The sequence below is a fragment of the Anser anser genome, assembly GCF_964211835.1.
Source record: "Anser anser genome assembly, chromosome: 4".
Taxonomy (NCBI): Eukaryota; Metazoa; Chordata; class Aves; order Anseriformes; family Anatidae; genus Anser; species Anser anser.
In genome coordinates, this window is record NC_139724.1 from 17,597,998 (window position 1) to 17,618,898 (window position 20,901).

Sequence of the window (20,901 nt, forward strand, 5' to 3'; positions counted from 1 at the left end):
TCAGCTACATTTTCTGCTTTCAAAACATTTTGACTAGAAACATAAATCAGCTGACAGAAATAAATACAAGTGAGCTGAGATTTAGATTTTATAGCAACATTGATACAAAGCAGTGGGCATTCCTGGGAACATTGGCATTTGGCCTGGGAGACAGTATTTTGAGAGAGTTCTCAAATTCTTCATACATCTAAAGACATATTGTGCTGCAAGTAATAAATGAGGAAGGAGGAATGGGGGAAAAAATAAAAGAGGTTCTCTCCACGGAAACCACAAAAATAACAATTTGTCTTACAACATTCCAGGGGTGTAACTTGCTGAATACTGTGTAAACTTCAGAGCCACAGTAAGTTCTAAAGAGAGATGTAGGGGAAGATAAAGTAATGCCTTTATAGGTTTCTCCATCTAGGTACATCCTATCATGCACAAGGGGAGTGTATAGGAAAAACATGTTGACATTTGACATTGTTTTAAGTGGTGACACAGAAACTGAATTATGTAGCATGAAGGATATTTAAGGAGGGTCACGATTAAAAAAAAATGCTTAAAGCAAAAGGCACTTAAGTATTAGAGGTAGTAGCTTTCATTCACTTCTTTTAAATTTCCTCTCTTTTTTTTTTATGTAATTTCATACTGGAATACCTATATACTTACTAGCCGTATAAAATAGAACTGGAAGTAACTCAGAATATCTTCATCTGCTTCTTCCTCTTAAAACAGTACCAACTGCACCAAAATCATTCTCACAAGCCTTTGTGTAACCTATTTATATAAAAAAAAAATAAAAAATAAAAAAATCCTGTGATTATTATTTCACAACAGCTCTCTGCAATCAATTCCATTTCCTAGCTAGAAAATATTTCCTAACGTCTACAAATCCCTTGTTGCAACATTAGCTCATTACTTCTTGTCACTGGTTGAAGGAAACAGATTACTTCCCTCCTCATCAGGTCATACTTTCTAGACATCTGATTGTTCTCCATGCTTTTCCTTACAGTCTTTCCATCTCGTCAGTATTTTTTTTAAAGTGCAATAACCCAAACCATAATAGCAGATGTTTTAACTATTTATTTATTCTCTTTCATTATTTTCCACAACAATATGAATTTGGCAGCTTGCGTTCCCTTCAATAAAACATCCAAATCTTTTTATTTTTCAAGCAACTTTTGCCTAGCTAGCCAGTTTCTATCTTTCATTGCTCAGCTGATTATTCTTACTGAAGTGCAGCAATTTGCATTTGTCCTGCTTGAACTGCATTCTGCTTTTCAGACCAAATCACCAACTAATGAGATTTTTTTTGAGTCTTAAACCTCTCCTCCAAAGTGCTTGCATATATGCCCCTATCCGTTTTCACTTTAAATAAAAGAACATATAATTTTACACAATTCTGAAATTATTTGCCTTGGCTTCCTTTGGTTTAAAGAGTATCATGCAAGAATTTTCACTTTTCCCCATGGAGGTATTAGTTTCCACTATAGTTCTGTAATTCTGGGGGCTTAATGCTGATACAATTGTAATTAACATATTTTGGCTTCTAGTTGAAAGGAATAATATTAAACTTTCAATCAATAACAGCTATTTTATTAGAAAAATCCAAAATAGACAGAAATTCAGATCAGAATGTAATAAACATTTGTTTACAATTTCTATCCATAAGAAAACTTGTTTTCCCTAGTATCATCTAGAACGTACATCTAGATTTTAAAACAGTGGAGTTACGGTGTAGAAAGAAAAATATGAAAGACTATATGTTATTGAATAATAAATCAGGTGTATATGGAGAGAGAAAGAGAACAAGAGCATGAAAACCCCTTGTTCTAATTGTCTAATATAAACATTTACATTTTACGTAAGGATTAATGGATTAAACTACTTTACTAAGAAAGAAAAATTGTTGTTTGTGACCCAGTGTTAGACAGCTCTAAGTGGCTTAATCTGGTTTTCTCTGAAAGCAAAGCTGTATTTAATAATGGATTTAAGAGATATGTACAGAAGTCTTTATGTAATTTTATTAGCATGCAAACACTAAAAAAAAATTTACCCATGTATATGTATAATCTTTTATAACTATCATTTGCTCTCCAGTATTGGATGAGTTTCCTTTTTTTTTTTTTTTTTTTTTTAAGAAGGGAAAAGTACCCTGTGCCAACTGAAAATATAGAGAGATAATCTTCATAATATTGTGCTTGAATGCACTGACTGGATTCCTAATGACAAAGTGATGATATGTGAATACCAATTAATATGTGAATTAGCAAACTCTCATGCTGAGAAAAACCAAAGCACTTATAGGCCATAACCATATCCTAAGCTTCAGGCTATCTTCTCAAGCTATTACTTCTTTGTGAGATAGCACTCAGCAAATAAAAAGGACGATGTAATTTCTGTCTTGTGTTTGATAGAAAATTTATAAATGCTGTGTAATACTCCAGATATATTTTGTGGTGCAAAAGAAAATTATCGAAGTGTAACAGTTCAGAATGTCAAGACAAATAAGCAAGTTTTGTCAGCAGAGTAGAACGCCAAGTTTACCTTTGAGCTTTGTCTACACAATCCTTACGTTTTATGCTGCATTTGCTGAACACAATGCCTTGCCATGAGTCAAACAATTAGTCTGGAAGAATTAGTTTGGAACTTGCACTGGCTTCAGCTAGACATAATCAAAATTAGAATTCAGCTGCATAAACATCATCATAAAATTGGTTATAGTATAAAAATAATGATAACGTAGAAGTAACACACTGTAGAAAATATCACTCATGGCACAACAGCAATAGGAAGAAAAATGAACCAAATAGAAATGTTAGAAAAATACAAATAATGGTATTTTCCAAAAGAAAGAGCTTTGAGAATGTATACACATTATTCAATTTTAATTCTAGTATATCATTAAGTACTTCAATATCTGGAGATCTACACAGGAAAGGAGATCACTCAGGTGCCATTGCAGCATTGCTTAACTCTAGGAAAAAGCCCCCAGAATTAAAACAAGCAAATAAACAAAAATAACAACAACAAAAAACAACCTGGACAAATAACTTTTTTTTTTTTAATAAACCCTTATCCTCTATAAATTAGTGTTAACGAAAAACAGGTAGTATTTGAATGTTCAGAAGCGTAAAAGTAGTTGTGTTTATAGAAATATATGTTTAAGAATGCCCTATTATCTTTCATCAGACCACCTAATACAATTGAAAAAGTAGACCATTTTTTGGAAAGCATATAGTTTATTTTATATACTATATACTCTACATTACATGTGTCAATTACATACATGTGTCAATTACATACATGTGTCAATGTATGCTTTTGGGACATCCACGGGGAGATTAATTTGGGACCTGCAGAACACACCTGAGTCAGCTGCTACAGTCTGAGCTTCAGAGCCAGGTCTTGGCAGCTTGAGTCTGTAACAGCTTGACTCCAATCATTACTGACACGGACGAAAAAAAATATAATGCATGTGAAATAAAAGTTTACACTTGTAGGCTTAGTGCAATAGAAAATAAATAAAGAGGAACTGTTTCTGATTTGTAAGTTTTATGTGCTCCAATTTCTTTCAGATGACTAAAAATTAGCTTTATTCTCATGGCTAAAAATCATGAGATTTCATTTATTTTCTTTCTCATTCTCCTGTTTATTTACCTTACTTTTATGAAGTATTACCCATTTACCCACACACCTCCCCCCAAAAAAATCATGAAAGTAATCCTGTACTTTCCTTCAGACATGAAATACAAGTATTTAGCTAAAGACTAAAAATAATAGCACAGCAAGGCATAGTAATTCCTTTTTTTTTTTTTTTTAAACAAACAAACAAAAATTATTGTCCTTTTTACTGGAAAACAAATGATATGTTTGTAAACATAGAATGGGAACCTCTTCACTTGTGCCCCTGAGGATGCTGCTTTTATTCAGATTAGTTCAATGGTCCAAATAAAAAAATGAATAATAAAATCATTGCTGCGCATGATATTTTTAATTGGGGAATATATTACAACTCCTAAATTGTATTTTCAGGCAGAAAATATAGCGCTCTGAATTTCTGCCTGGAATACAATCACCATTTGGAAATACTTTCTATTAGGTTCTATTAGGCCAGGGGGGTCATTTTTCAAATGAAAGATGCTATGTCTGTTTGACAAAGGAATCTCCTAGGAATCTATTTTTGAAACCTTTGTGCAACAAAATTATTTTGAAAAAGTCAGCAAGAAATTGGAATTCATAACAAATGCAATCAAGTTCAAACTGTGGTTGAAATTTGTACACTATGCACACCAGCTAAGGTACTATTGCACATTTATTCATCTGATTTTGGGACACTACACTATGTTCAGAAAGGCAATATATCTTTTCAACAAAACTTTGGCCAAAATCAAAAGTGAGAAAATTAGTTACTCTGCACATAGCTACTCAACTCTCTGCTGCCTATTTGAAAATGTGTTTATGGCACTTGCAAACATTGCTTCATTTTGTCAATGTTTCAGTCAGAGACTTTGAGACCACTCCATTATTCCAGATATTTAATGTCTTAAGGAAAAACTGCATTATTCTTGGTGTCATTGGCTTATTTCACTTGTTTTCCTTATTTACTCATATTAAGCTGGTAACATAAATGAGACTAAAGCATAATTCATGATTGCCTTAGGCATGTCTTCTTGAAAGGCATTCAGTCTCAACCTGTAAACATCAAGGGACCAACAATTCATCTATTTCCTGGTTAAGTTTACTCTAGCAGCTAATCATGCTCCCTTTTATAAATTCTTGTGCCTGATAGGGATACATTTAGGTTCATGCCCTGAGCGCATATTACTATGCCCTTCTGCATTACACTGAAGTCCTTTAATACGCTGAAGTTACCCTGCATTCTATCAAGTCTCTCTCTGTCTTTTCGTTGTTTGTTTGTTAAATTAAACAGGCCAAGCTTATTCAGACTTTCACTGGGGGGTATTTTTCAAGATGCTCCTGTTTCAAGCTACTTGAGGAGTTAGAAGAAATGTTTTCTGTTATTTAAAACCACAAAAACAGCCACAGAAGATCAGACCAATAATGAGTTATCAGAGGAGTGTTCTCAGAGACACCATATACAAGTATTTAGGGGTATTTTCTGCAATTTACATTTCTGGAGAAGTGGAACTAATTCTATATATCTTCTCTTTTATTCAGTTACTTTTCTTGAAAATTTTTATGCTGCAATTGTTTTAAGAACATTTGGTGGAGGACCACATCAAAAGGAATTCAAATGGGCACATTTGAGATCACTGAGTTCTACCTCAGGTTGCCTTACCCAGCCCTGCACTTCACCAGACAAAGTGACCTTGAATGGCAAGCTTCCGTGTGTTATGGCTCTTCTCTGAACCACCTTCTGCTTTCCAAAAGCCTTCCCCAGGTGTAGGCCTTGGGATATCAAAGTTCCCTTCTACCCTACACCTAGATGAAATTGTTCAACTCTCTGCTGAGGAAGTGTGGCTTTATGAGTAGAGCTGATTGGGCCTGGGAAGCATTTCAGTACTGTTAATTTCTCTTGAAATATATGGAAGATGAAAACTTCATGATACATTAGCACGGAATAAAAGATGAATTTGCACATGGTTAGAAATACTTAGACTACTAATGATATTGCTGTCATCCAACAGTATAGCTATTACAGAGCTGTACAAAAACTTTCATACAATATGCCAGCACAATTATTTGGACAAGGGTGCATTACAATGCATAAATGATCTTTTTACATGTGAATAAAGATTTAGAGCTGTCTAGATTGTTTGGTTACAACGTGGCTAAAATAATTATATCACTTGCAGAAAGATTCCTATTGTGTTTCCCATAACTATGTGAGACATTTTCAGTGCTTCATGTGGCATCTGCATGCAGAGCACTCCTAAACATACCATACTATGTGTGGTATAATTCTCACACGTAGATAGTGTATGTATCACAGGCATGAATGCATTCACTTGCTGAAACAGAGAGCTTGTTTTTCTTGCTGGAAACTGGGGGGGGGGGAACAAAGACATAAAATCTCTGTTCTTTGTATTACAAACTGCAAATTATTCAGTGCAAACAAAGGAATACTATTTTTGATGACATGGCTGCAAAATCTGTAGCATTGCCCCTTATTCTTATGACTAGCCTCCACAGGCTTCCATCTCCTGCAAGTACTGACTAGCTGTAAAATATAAGCCTATGCTTGATTTTCTGCTTTGAAGCTGAGATGAAGCTTGATCTTATGAGTTGAAGACAGTAGCAGAGGAGACTACTTCCTCCATATATATTAATTCCCAATGACCTTATTAAGAAGACTCAGCCATCTCCAAGCAGAGAGGAAAGATGCTTCAAGGTGAGCTACACAGGTGCTAGAGAGAGGCAACAACAGGGACTGCCTTTCTTTATAGATATAGAGGGAAGACAATACTGCCCAAGACCTCACTGTATTTTCACCAGAGCAGCTTTTATAACATGAAAGGGAAGGGTCTCAGAGTCTGAGCTGGATGAAGAGACAGCGGTTGGGATTGCTGCAGCAGAGCCAGAGCTGCCCTCCAACATCTTTCCTTGAGTGTCGGACAGTCTGCCCCTGGCACTGCTGCTGATCAGGAGTTGGGTGGGTGCCATGCCCTCTGCCTCTTCAAGAAAAAGCATTCAATCAAAAGATCCTCACAGTGATTAATGGCTACAGCAGTTACAGAAACCTGAAGTGTCCTTGCCCATTATTGTGGAGACTTTCAAATTGTGAAGCCTATTGACTGTGTTGTTACACTTGTCTACAGAATGCCCATCATCATGCACATGCACATGGGTGCAGTAATTAGACCCACACACTGCCCTGCTTCTACATGTTGATTGAACTTCTGCTGTGGTTAATGAGGATGTGCAGTAAAGAAAGCAACTAGACAGCAACAAGGTCAGCAAGCACAAATCTGTTGTCTATCTCACCCCCCATGACAGGAGATTTTGTCCCACCTACTGTGTAAATATTTCTTCTGTTGTAATCATGTCACAGTGTAGGGCTCATACTTTCAGGTCATGAAAAATAATTTTAATTTAAAAATCTCAGCAAAATTTTCCACATTTTACTGAAATGAATGAAATTACTCTGATGAGTGCTTATAAAATCAAATGCAAACAACAGACTAAGTTTACAATAAAATACTTTTTAAAGTACTGCTGTTAAAAAGAATTTTTAAAACTCTAAAAATAAGAAAAAAATATATACATGCCTATAAAATCTGTACACACATATGGCTCCATATGTACATAAATACACTTTTTAATACACGTACTACTTCAAAAAAGGTTGAGGAATTGCACTGAAAAAAAAGAGCAGGATTCAAAGAGAAAGATGGCTTCGGTTCAGCCAGTATAGTATAGGTTATGAGCAAACTGGCCAGCAAAAATCTTTTTCTTAGAGGGGGTGTTTTTCAGAAAACTAATGAAAGGCCAAAAAACTAACTCAGAACTAAGGTAAAAAGGTAAAATGGAAAATAAATAGAATCCAAGATCTTATACTGTGCTTACTATTTTCAGTTCTCTTTATCTATATCAGCTGTAAGCTGTTGAGTCATTTTCTGCTTATGTGTTTGTAAAACAGCACAATATCTTCCCTTCTGATTGTGCAGATAAAACAGATGTTTCATGCAGATCTTGCTGTCTATTGAGAGGATAGGAAGCAAAGGTTAAATGTCCTAAAAATGTGTTGCAATGTATTAGGTTTTATGTCAATTTATGTGCAAAAAAGTCTCGATGATGCAGCGACCCAGGCAGAAAACAGGCAAGGCTGCTGCTGACTCTAAGTCATAGATGATAAGATGACCTCTAAGGTGCATCTCTTTACCATGGCCTTGTTCACAGTAGAGACAAGACCCATGTGATGGTCGCTTCAGATATGTCTGCTTCTTCCATACTGCTTCTTCAGGGAGAGGTATAGATGGCATGTGTACATCCCACACATGGAAGAACTGGAAGAAGCCTTAGAATTGATACATTGTGGAGAAAGTATTTTGCCACCAGCTATTTTTCTTCGCTGATATTTTGCTGCAGTATTAATAACTGGACCTAGCTTGTAGTAAGCTTTCAAAATGACCGTTCAGAAAAGTTTTGAGAGCGTGCCCTCAATAAAACTACAACTTGCTTGAATTCATTATGTTCTAAATTGCACCTAAAATCAGGTTTGCTGTACTGCTTTCAAGGAGTCTATGGGTAACTATATTATTGTCCATAAATCTTAGTCTTCCACATGACTCAAAAGGTACAGAGCTATTTTCTTCCTGAGGCTGACAGTCAAAGCAGATGACTAGAAACTAATACTTAATTTACCTCTATGACCATGAACAGAAATACCTTTTCTACCAGCCTATGTGGACATTTACTCACGTAATAAATCTGATCATAGCACATTCAGACCAAATGTGCAAGCAAAAATGTCAAGTGAAAGCAGGTTCCTACTTACATTTACACTGTTTGGATTCCAAACAAACACATACACACAAAACATACTTGGGGCTTGCACTGGTTAATTTTTTAGAAAGACGTTAAAAGAATGTCTTCTTTAAAAGAAGTTAAATTCCATAGATTTATTTCTTCACACAGTCTTGACAAAATTGTTGGTACTTGGTCAGAAATGTCCATTTACTCATGATCCAGTCAGTGTACTATTCCCAAGAGCATTGAGCTGGTTTTACTAACATTATTGTATTTTCCTTTCTGCTTTGCCCTTAACCACTTTAAATGTTACAGACTATCAATTCTGATAATGCAAAATGTAAAAATGGGAAAATGGGCCCACCTTCTAACCTCTCTGGCCACAGTCAATGTTCATCATCTGAGCTGACATTTACATTTTCATCTCATCAACACACCTCCATCACCAGATATATCCTAGTGAGAGAGGTAGGAATAGCAATATTTTGAGTGGAACATTATTCATATGTGCCCTGTCCTTCGCCGAGAAATTCTTTTTCTACCCAGTGACCAGCAACAAGCAGTCCCATACCTATGGAGAAATATTTGTGCCAACATTCTTTGATAAAGAACAAAAGAATTCAAGATCTCACAGGTTAGAAAGAAAAAGCAAGGCTGTAATGTATGCAAACAGCATCCCTTGATGCATATTTTTAGGTGTATACTGATTGACTTGTCTCAGTGTTTAAAATTAAGTTGCCTTTAGGCAGTCAGGTCTCTTTCAAGAGCTACTGATGATGATATTATTAACCTTTGGTATTGAAATTCTGTTAGCAGTACCTGATTTACTCTGGTAAACAGCATTGCCATCTCTTTCTTAGCCCTGGCCTGTAAAAATGTACAGCTTTATGGTTTCTTTTTTTCTTTCTTTTCTTTTTTTTTTCTTTTTTTTTCTTTTTTTTTTTTTTTCAGGAGAAGGTACCAATAAAAACAAACTACTCATCAGACTGATCCTGATACAGACTGTGCGTGAGGGATGCATTACAATTTTACCTTGTTTTAAAAGGTGTATTTTTAAATGTATATTTTTTTGCTGAGAAAAAAAAAAAAAAAAGCTATATTATTTGGTTCTAGATAGAGTAAATTGAGCAGTCAGGTAATTCTCTCTCCACCTGCCTTCCCTGATATGTTCACAGAAGGCATTTTTTTAATTAAAAAAATAAAAAATTAAAATACAGGAACTGTGTCTTTCATTAGGTTTAATTGTGATACAACTTGTACCAATATAAGATAAGAATTAATTTTAATGAAGTGTAAAAACGATCACAAAGACATCCGTATTCAATCCAATTCAACTTTTGGATACAGGCATCTCTCAGTTCACTGGGAGATGACCTGCCAAATCCCATGTATTCTAGCTGAGGGCCCCAGCTCAGAAAGTCAATAAGCAGGATTTCTTTGCCACATAGGAGTGCAGCATTTCCTTCTCTTCATTCAAATCACATTTCTGTAACTACTTCTGAGCAGGTGTTTAGGACACAAACCTTATCAATGTTACAATAGGGAGCTACAATCCCAGTTCCAGAAAGATGTGTTCTTGTGTACTTGCAGCTGACAAAGCATCTTACAGGAACACATTTGACTTTTTACAAGTTTCCTGCCATAGCAAACTTTATTCCTGCTGACAGCAGAAGTAATTGTTATGTGCAAAATAAAAATTCATCATTTAAAAATTTTAACTCTGTTTTCTGGCTTCATTTTTGTGCTATATTACATTTAAATCTGTTCCAGATAAAGTGTTCCTCAAATGATGACTCTTTCTGTGTTACTGGTGTAAAAATATATATGGGTAAACAGGTAAGGGAAACCAGGCTTTTACCTGATGTAGAAATAGATATTTAACTTATTAGCATAGAATAATATTCTTTTCATTGTGGAAATTCCAGAAGGAAAAAAAAAGGAAAAAAAAAAAGGACAATTTTAGATCTCTTTATTTAAACCAGACGCATAATAATAATAATAATAAATTAAAAAAAAAAAAAAAAGAAAAAAGAAAAAGCAAAAAACACCGTCTTAACCTTCTACAGCAAGTGGACAATTTGTGTAAATGTACCAACCATTTACCTTTATGCCATGATCCTTGGGCCAAATTATGGAATAATATGGATAGTGACAATTCACAACTTATGCACACTCTGAAAAAATATTGTATGCAGAAGAAGCAGTTAACACTGTGATTTCCTAGTTCTACTTTGTGAGTGACGATCCAATTTTAGATGCTCCAGCTGCTCACCGCCCACTGCCGGCTCTTGAACAGAACTTGCTACTGCTGATTCAGCTGCACTCAAGTTTGGGCCTTGATTTAAAAGTGACCCTAAAATTAAAATTTCTAGCACCTTATCACTGCTAGAAATGTTAAGCTTAATCTGTGTGACTTGCGGTGGATCAGATAAGAGTGAGGGAAAAGCACAGAACAGTATTGCATTGACTTGGGTAAGACATGGAAGGCATCTTCATTTAGCTCATGTTGTTCCCTTGGCTTCTTCAAGTGGACTTGCATTCCTGTCATCCTCTATTCTTCCTTTCCTTTTCATGACACTGAGTTTATTTGGGGCAAGTCATGTGAAGATGTAGGAAATTTTTGCATATTAATGTTATAGAATATTTTGGCATTGTGATAAATTATTAAAATATCTGTAGTTTAAAATGTAAATGAGTTCTCATGCATATACACAATCAAAGATATGATGATAGTGTCATAAAAATTGCAATTAAATTGTGATTTTAAAGAAAAAGCACAACATCATCATGGGACAAATGTAAGTCTATTTATTTTCTTGTTTTTAAGAGCGGACTTAGACTATCTTCTCCACAGATGGAAACAAGGTTAATACTTGTAATCACTAGTCTCTACTACCACTATAAGCTCTTTATTAAAGAGAGGGATATCAAACAGGTTATCTGACAATATAAGAAGCAGAACTGTACACCTGTACCACAGAAGAGGACAGGTTTTCCCTGAGATAATATTCAGTGAAAGCAAGGTGAAATGGATGCCAACCACAGATTTAGGGGAAATCCGCAGTGCCCAGGAGTGCAAGTTTCAGTCCTATACTTAGATCAGAAAGCAATAAAGAACATTGCATACTAATTTGGGAGTAATATTCCACTGCTACAGTAAGATAGTATCTTTAACACCACCCAACTCAGACTTGCCAACAGCAACATCAGTTGCTTTCATAGGTTCTCTTATTTTCTCATTTCATCACCTCCTATGCCAAAGCAAATGTCCACAGACATGTGTTTCCTACAAATTTTCTGAGTAGTCATTTGAGTTTTCTAGTTCTTAGAGAAATAAATTTCATCCAATATTTCCTCATGTGTATTTACATATTGCACATAGCACACACACTGTGTACTGAGTGGTACTATTAACATGAAACACTGGGTTTATCCGATTTAAAAAAAAATAAAATAAATTACAAAACAGAGCACTAAATCTGTGAATAATTAAGATATCCTAGTGATGCATCACCATGAATAATAGTGCAGATAGCTGTATAACCATTTTGAATCAGTTTGCCACAAGCTCGGCACATGATCACTATGCTGTCATTTGTTATTGTACCACTCAGCCTTCCCTTTCCACTTGAAATCTTTACATTCCACTTGGCTATTTTAAAACTGCGTTGGCAAGCTATGTATGTCTGTTACAAAATAATAGCTTTGTAGTCTGATGCAGCAGCCTATGCCCAAAACTGAAATGAATTTTACTCAATATAATCTATAATTCTTGACATATCAGGTGCTAGGCTTCAGTACAGTGCTCTCCAGCACTCCCTCTTTGCTCCGTTCACCGTGCTTCAGTTTGCTGCCTACTAGATACATTCATTCATTAATCAAGGCTTAGAAAATTCTAAGTTCAATAGGACAGACAGCACTTTGGCAAAGGGTGCCTTCTGCTTTATGACTGTCAGCAGTATGATGGAGATTTTAACATGGGTAACAGAGACACTACTCACATACCCATAATTTTATTAAGCAATAGTGCAAGTGGTCTCAGTAGACTGAGTAGATCACATATTTACATGAACAGTGAATATTATCTACCTCATCTAAATTAATGCTGAATGAAATAGGGAGCTTAACTAAGTAGAGGTCTGCTCTGGGAAAATAGATCATTTTCCAATCGCATAGTCACTTGCACCTCATAATGAGTTGGGGGAGGCGTATGAAGAAAGGTATGAGATCAATTCTAAAGATAGTATCTAGCTCTCCTGAAAGCCAGATATACTTAAAAAAAAAAAAAAAAAAAAAAGAGTGAGAGACTGTCAGTGTTAGTACTGGGGAAACAGTACATGCTAACTAACTTGTTGTTAGCCTCTGAAGAATGATATTCTTTCGCCAAATTTTTCAGGAAAATCTAATAAAATATTGATGAAATGGGTAACAATTTTCCCTGAATGAAGATTAAGTGGAAACATGAGTCTATATGACAGAGAGCTTCTGCATTCATCTCATGTCTGCCTAACTGCAGAAGTCATTGGGAAAAGGCATGTAGCATATATTTCTAAACTGGAGTCTATCTGAAATAGTAATGTCAACTTGTGAACCCTACAGGAAGTGACAGTCAGAACCAGCTTGTTGCTGCCTATTTTTGCAATCACCTATGAAGTCTGACACAGCTAGGAAGTCTTGTGGTAAGACCAAAACCTTTAGTTTTAGAAGAAGTAAAACAGAAGATAGTTAATACAAATATTTACATAACAGGTACTGTATCTGAAGGCATAACAATGCACCAGCCTGTGTGCTGGTAGCTGTCTGAAACTCCAATGAAAACTGAGTTTTTGACATAGAGTATAATGTTAGTACTAAGGGTGGTGCCTTAGGTGCTCTACAAACTAGAGTAATTAAGTTGAGTGATTTCTACGGAGTACTTGCCATCTGTTGGTGATGACTCAAGCAAAACGAAGCACAGATGGATCTTAGTCCTATTTTTTACTTTTTTTTTTTGCTTGAACTCTTCTAAACTTCAGTGGTGATCAGGATGTTTTTCATCTTGGAGGAGTGTATTTTTATAGTGAGTGGCTCCTAGTTTGCAATTATTCACAGCTAATTTTCAAACTACTGAAAGCCATAAATAATGCCATGAGTTTCAGCTTGAGGACAAGTAGTCTTCTTGGAAAAACTTCCAGTCTCTGTAATGCATTCTGAAATGCACTCTGCTGTTTATTGGGGCATAGATCATTCAACTTCTTTCCTCACACATATATTACCCGGTGAATGGAATTTACGACAGTCAGCCTGCTCAGCAGGGAGACTCCTGAATTAGCCAAGACAAATTACCACTAACAAAAAAAAAGATGCGCACAGAAATTTTACATATTTCCTGAAACCGTACAGCCTTGACAGGAGTCTCTCTATTAGACTGTGATTCACATTCTTAAATGCTCTACTGATACCCAAGCAATCACTTTGAGTACAGAAAATTGGTTTTTCTTCAAAATTGAAACAAACCTCTAAGTTGTGGTACAATCACCTTTTATTGTTAAAAATATAAGTAGCTTAAGCTAATAGTAAAAACTCTTTCCCTTTAAATGGAAGGTGTGGGCAGTTTACCTTGCTTGGCCATTTATCAAGTGAATGCCAAGGTCTGCTATTGTGTGCTGAACTCATCTTGTAATGAACCCATAATTTGAACACTGGATCACAGTCCTCTGGAGAAATCAACATATCTGAAAGATGAATCTCACTGCCCCTAAGCAGGACAGGTCATAAGACGCTCCTCTTCTCTCAGTCCATCTGGGACAAATAAATGTTAGTCCTTAGAGATGTGGTCGACGTGCCTAAGAAGCATTACTATGGAAGACTGAGGAACCTGCAGAGTGTCATTGCCTGGTGGATGAAGTGGGTTTTTTTGAGGACTGTTCTCCAGAATGGAGCCTCTGTTGTAGTGTGGGTACCTTTCTTGTAGCACCTCCTAAATGAAACGATGACCTTTCCTGGACTTCAAGCTCTAATAATGAGGCTGTTGATGGCTTGACTTCTTCCTAAGCTACTTACAGCCAAACGGCATTTATGTCAGATCCACAAGAAGTGCAAACAAGAAAGACGGAGTGGAGATGGGGTACCCAGCCAGGACCCCCTCCCAGGATACAGTATGCAAACTGAATGTGTGATGGTTAGGTAACATTCTGAGTTCAAATTTAATACCCTTTTCAACATAGGGCTTACTTTAAACTCAGATTCTGAGGCTCAGTTCAGCTGTCTCTCTTCTTCCTTTAACTCCTGAAATTTTAAATTACCTTTCGACTTCTGTCATCTCTGTTGATTTATGTGCAGAAACATATCAGGTTATAAAGCTGCAAAGGCCTTACTGATACTTTTTACTTTAACTTTTGACTGTTTTATGTATGTTGGTGATCTGTTAAATTAAATTCTAAGTTGAGCAAACACAAAACACTCCTCTAACACAGTTAATTTACTTGTCTTCAACTAGTTAATGGGCAGTGCTGTTCATTGAGTGCTTTGTGCACATGGACTAACTTTAACTAGAGAGAATACAATTTATTATTACTGAATAACCTCAGATGGACAAAATGCTACCTGTAATTTCAGTGGTTTATGGCTTTTTTTTTTTTTTCCTCAGCTACAAGTCCTGGCACACCAAAACATATTTTTGTAGTAATTAGTCAGATAATTTTGCTACTTTGAGTTAAATTGATTTTCCATAAAGGTTTTCCTGAATTAAAACCTATAATGATTTTAAAAGCTGTTGTCCTATGTACCTACTGAACTGGGGTAATCGCATCGCTTGTGTTAAATACAAAGGGTGGGGCTTTTTCCCCTTTCTTGAATACAACTCAAAATTTCCTATGAAAAATTTTGAGTAGGAAAAGACCTACATAAATGAGAAGCAGAAGGATTATGAACACTGATATTACAGAGAGAAAATAACAAAAATACTTAAGTAGATCTGGTTCAACAACCTACACTTTCTACCCTGATACAGATGATAAAGCCTAAAAAGCCATATGCAGAATCCATGATGCTGTAAATATACATTTTTCTACTCAGGATTGTGGCATAAGAAGCAATGCATTTAGAATGCACACATTCAAAATCATTTGTGTATGTTTATTAAATGTATACAATTACCTTCTCACAAGCTGAAAAGGAGGTAATTTTTCACTTTACCTCTGTTCACTAATGTTCTAATTTGTCTGTTTAAGAGTTGTAGGAACAGGAAGGTAGAGCCTATAAATTCTGGACCATGCTGCCCGGATGAACTGAAGAGAGATGATAAAACAGAGAAATATGGCTAAAGGTCAGGTTTTCATGCCTGAGGCATTTTACTGCTTGTGGCACTGATTTTGAGATGTATCACTGCTGTGCTGCTGCTGATGTAACTACACTGATTTCACAAAGCACTGCTAATTTAAAATTGAAGAAAGATACTCCATCCTTATATAGCGTTTTTCAAGCAGAGCAAATATACAGAAGTTAAATCACACAACCGTCCTCAATGTATTATCTAGAGGTGTAAAAGGGAGGTATGGTCATAACAGTATTTTTTATTAAAGGTGTTGAGCGCCACAAGCTTTCTATGACTTTCTCAGTACGCCCATAAATCTGGCCTTGTGTGATGTAGTAATACTGCTAATCTGGCCTTGTGTGGCTGTAGTAACACTGCTAACTGAGAATAAAGCCTCACATTTTATACCTCTCTCTGTTGTGGCTTAGCCAACAGGCACTGAAGAAACAAAACCCAGTGCTCGCAAACAGCAAGCTCATGACATCCTTTTTCACAAAGAAGGGTTTTTTTGTAGAATGAGTTAAAATGCAATGTCTTAGAATTATCAAAGGATCTGATGGCTTAGTAGATAGATGTTCATCTTCATTTTTGAACTGCTAAGTAATTCTCACTTTTCAGTGACATTTTATACTGCTTCAGCCTAATGTACAGCAGAACTTTTGTCTTCTGTAAGCTCTTGAAATGCAGAGTATTTCAAAATAAAGACAGTGGTGTAACTTGTAAGCCACATTCTATATGTTTTTTTGTTTGTTTGTTTGGGTTTTTAAACAAAAACAGAAGAAAATGACACTGATTTCTCCATGGAGAGGCCCCTGCAACTTCCATGTCAAAGCGAGAAAAGAGTCATGTTTGCTTCTTTGTTAATCGAACTCTTATTTTTGTCCTTTGTAATGATGGATCTTTAGAGGAAGTAGAAACTACTATGTTGGACATGGATTTACAAAGTTTACATAAAGTAATGCAAGGTGAAATGATTTCACAGGAAAAGTCACCTGTGATGTTTTTGCCATAAAACTTAAAAAATAATCTTGCTCATGACCTATTCAGGAAATTGGGAAGGCAATATCCAAAAGATTAAAAGACATACCAAGAAAGCATGACTGGGACTCCCAAATACATTTTTACATTAGTGAATTAGATTATCTTTGAAAGGCTCTAGTGTAAGGCATACGTTCTTCTCAAAGTCTTAACTTCAGATCTATGGAATCAACCCACTTTGCAGCAGTATCACACACTAACCTCTTCCATTTCAGGAAGAAAAATAGTGTTGCTAAGGTTTATGTAAATCTCTCACATCTATTCTTTAAAGTACAGAACACAGTGGCAGAGAAAAACACAATATTTATCCCAAAAGCCATGGAGAACAGGAAGATAGAGTGCTTTTTTCCTTTTAACCAAGCCTTCAGATTTTGATGTATTTTCCGTTTAAAGAGTTTTGAGCATAGCACAGCTGTAATGTACAATGTCAAAAAGCTCAGCCACAGGTTAGTACAGTTTCCTAGTAGTGATAGCATGAGAATGATTTCTAAAAGTGTATACTGAGAACACTGCCATTGTCTTGACCTTTTTTCTATGTCTGCTGAACAACTATATCTTATGCATAGAATTCTCTCCAGCCTCCTGGACTTCACATCTAGTTTTCATACATATTGGGAGACTGAGAGGAAATCCTGCAATAGGAACACAGAGAAAAAGAATTTGCAAGTATATTGCTTTAGAACCACTTCAGCTTGACCTTTCATGAAGAATGGTTTAAAGACTGAATTTTCTGGTTGTGAATGCAAAGGTTAATTGTCTTTACTGAGTATTGTTGATAGGCCCCTAGTAAAAGATGATGATTTCTTGGAGGGACATAGGTAGAGAAAGGTGGGATAGAGTAGGTTTAGCATTACAAAGACAAATGCCTTAGTATCCACACAGAGATGTCGGTGTCCCAAGCATGAATAAATGAAGTAGACTATGCTAAGAATATAATGATTGTTATAGAGTACTATACTTTTCATTATGGAATGACTAACTTAAAACAGAAATATAACCACCTACCCAGGCTTATCAAAAGTCCTCCCACACCACACCAAGCACATGAGTTTCTCTGTCTCCCTCTTTAAAACAGATAAAATAAAAAAATTACAGAATTCTTCCAATTACTAATCTCGTTTGATTTAAATGGTGAAGCAATTTACAACCCTGTTATGTTTAAGACCACAAAACTATTGAATAATCTCTTGTTTAAATTCTCATGGTTTTCTTGTTTGAATTTCTTTATGAAATATTTCATAAATTACATAAATTATTTATCATTGCAAAACCTCATCTGTGGCCAGTTTCATGTAGAACTTAAGTAAGCAGTTTTATTTCACCAGGAAAAATAAAACCATGAACAGGCTATGAATGTTCTCTCAAAATGAATAAAGAAATTCAGCTAATATGTTACACAATGATTCAGAAATCATGTACAGTATTTAATGTTATTTGCATATTGAAAGTGATAATTTTCAGACACTTAAACATACTATTAAAAATAACATCTTGGGAGTGTAAAGATGGTTTTCTCTATATGATAGTTTTCATTCCATCCTAAGAATCCCACTGTTATCACACATTCAACTACAAATGAACTTTCCTCCAAAAAAGTATCAGAGTGCTTTATAGATTACAGGAAATACTGTCTCCTACTAAGGCATACTGTCTCCTACTATCTAATACCACACTGAAATTGTGGTTGCAAAACAAACATAAGATAAATAGTCAAGAAATATGCTAAAGGAGTTCTAAATTGAACAATGACTGGACAAACGCAAAGGACAAAATCTCTAATGACTTATTCAGCATCAAAGAAAATCACACATCAACAGTTGACCAGCAAACACAAAGGCCTCTCCACTCTCCTTGGCAAAACAAACTCAAAACAATTTCAAGAAATTAAATACAAATGCATTAAGAAAAAAAATGAATACATTAAATGCAAGTTTGTAAGTTAGTTTGTAAAAATTATACACATCTACAAACTACAAAGCTCTATAAAACACATAATATGCAGCCATACAGTTTCATGTATGTTCAAAATGTAGGCATAGGCAATCACATATACTTTAAGTGAGAGAAAGTACTTGACAACACTAGACCTAAGACAGTCCAGCTATGCAATAATTATTTAGTTTCTTTTCAATCCTCCTCCTTTAGAACAAAAGCCCTACAGGCTTGTGAATTAAAAAGTCAGAGGAAAGTTCATGTACGCATCTGAGAGAGCTGAGTCAGATCAAAAGAAAAGCAGAACAGCCCAAAAATCTCTATTACAGAAGTCTCTCTTTTCAGCACTGATCTGTTTCGTCAGGAATTTGTGCATGAACTAGTAAGGGGAAGCACACCTACCCTCATTAATAGGTGTTGCGCACATGATACTTGTTCAGTTTTTCACAAAATGACCTTTCAAAATGGTCAGTCACTATACAGTATTATATATAAATTCAGAATTCATTACAATCAATGCAATAAATAACACACACATTTCAAATTGAAATTTAATACCTGATCCGAGACTTACAGAATCTTTATATATCAAATAATATATATTTCCAGTATCGATATGATATACTATCATTAGAGCCAGCACATTTGACTTGTAGTAGGAGTAGCAGGGAAGTTATCATTATTCTTTTTGATGCTTATTTGCATACATGGAGGAAACCCAGTGTCACCAAAGACACTGTCCAGCCTGTTTCCAAGATTCTGGGTAAGTTTCGCTGTGTCTCCCTGTAACCGTAGTTGACATTGATCATAGTGACCCTCTGCACAACATAATGTGGCAGAGACTGCACTGGACACCTCAGGGACCCCAGGTACCCTGTAGCTGCATGCCACAAGTCCCTCTGGCCTGGCAAAGGGACTGCGTTGGCCTAAGGGGTAAGGAGCGGAGCTGTGAAATGACTGAAGTCATTTCAGTCCTAAGCCTAGACAGAAATTGACGAAAGCTTTTCATAACTTAGAGCGGTGCTGGCACTGCTCTTTATTGTGCCCAAGTGCCGCAGGGTCACCTGATGGGAACCGCTGTAGCTCCCAGGAGCTTTGCCCCCCTCATTTTCCTGCGGGTGGGGAAGAGGCCGGCCGGTTCGCACTGCGGGAAACCCAAAACCTCTAGCGTGAGATGCACAGGAGCTGTGCATCACTGCTCGGCACGGAGAGCCCCGTTCGGGTGGGCAATTTCTCCTGGGCGCTCGTGGTGGCGGGCAGGGAGGCGCTGGGGTTGCTGGCCGGCCCTGTGCCACCCCCTGCTGGCCACACGCCCCCCGGCAGCTCCGGTGCAACCGTGCGGCACCTTGCTCGTGGCGGGCATCGCTCGCCAGCAGCCACGTCGCGATGCAAACGCCTGGGAGAGGCAGGAAAAGCCTTGTGCCACAGTGGCTTGCCCAAGAAAGTTGCCCAGATTCCAACATCAGCTACAGCAATGCCTCCCTTTGGAGCTCTCCTCAAAAATTAAAAATAAAAGTAAGAAGAAAAAGAAGTGCTGATGCTTAGAAGTAGTACCACTTCCCAGCTATGCTGCTTCTTCGCTCAAGGTCGCATAAGCTGTACACATTAGTCTTAATTGCAGCGCAGATGACTGCAAGATTAATGGAAGCCCCTTCCCCTGCAGCAGCCCCGCTCCCAGTGGGATGTGCCTCTGGGTCCTTAAGGACAATTCCTACAACACGTCGTGTTCCCATAGCCATATTTTCTTTGACAAGCTTTTAAAAATAACCGGCTAAAACAAAACTTTCCCCCTTAATTGGAGGACCGGGCTCCCGCCCCCCCCCCCCCCCCCACCACCACCACCAATCGCCCCCCGAATCCTGGCCCGGCTGAGCAGGGGGAGAGCACGGCACTACTCAAAGCGCTCCTTTCCCCCATTTTAGCCTCCTCTGTCCTGCGCTTGGCACATCTAATGCCAACAGCTGTCCTCCTGGTGGGCATTTTCTTAGGGGATTTACAGCAAGACTTTGGGGATCGGGGGGCTCGGTCTGTTTGTTCATTTCTGTCCTACAGGCAGGTGATACTCGGAGATGTGCCTCGCAGAAGAAGGACGGGAGCCCGTGGCAGCACCTCGGTGCTTCCCGGAGTTTCCCTCCCCGGGCGGAGAGCCCTGCTCGGAGCCGCGGGGATGCCCGAGGGTGTCCCGAGGAGGGTCCCCGCGAGCGCTGCTCTCCTCCCTGCCC

At 37.1% G+C, this 20,901-nt stretch overlaps 1 protein-coding gene across 1 annotated transcript in view; it reads right to left on the reverse strand.

Annotated features, from left to right (window-relative positions):
* The window catches only part of SGCZ (sarcoglycan zeta), a 470,225-nt gene extending 449,733 nt beyond the window's left edge, over positions 1-20,492 (reverse strand). The window contains exon 1 of the transcript XR_014583197.1: positions 652-20,492. The gene's annotated coding sequence lies outside the window, so the exon portion shown is untranslated. The remainder of the gene's footprint in view (positions 1-651) is intronic.
* Between the last annotated feature and the right edge of the window lie 409 nt (positions 20,493-20,901).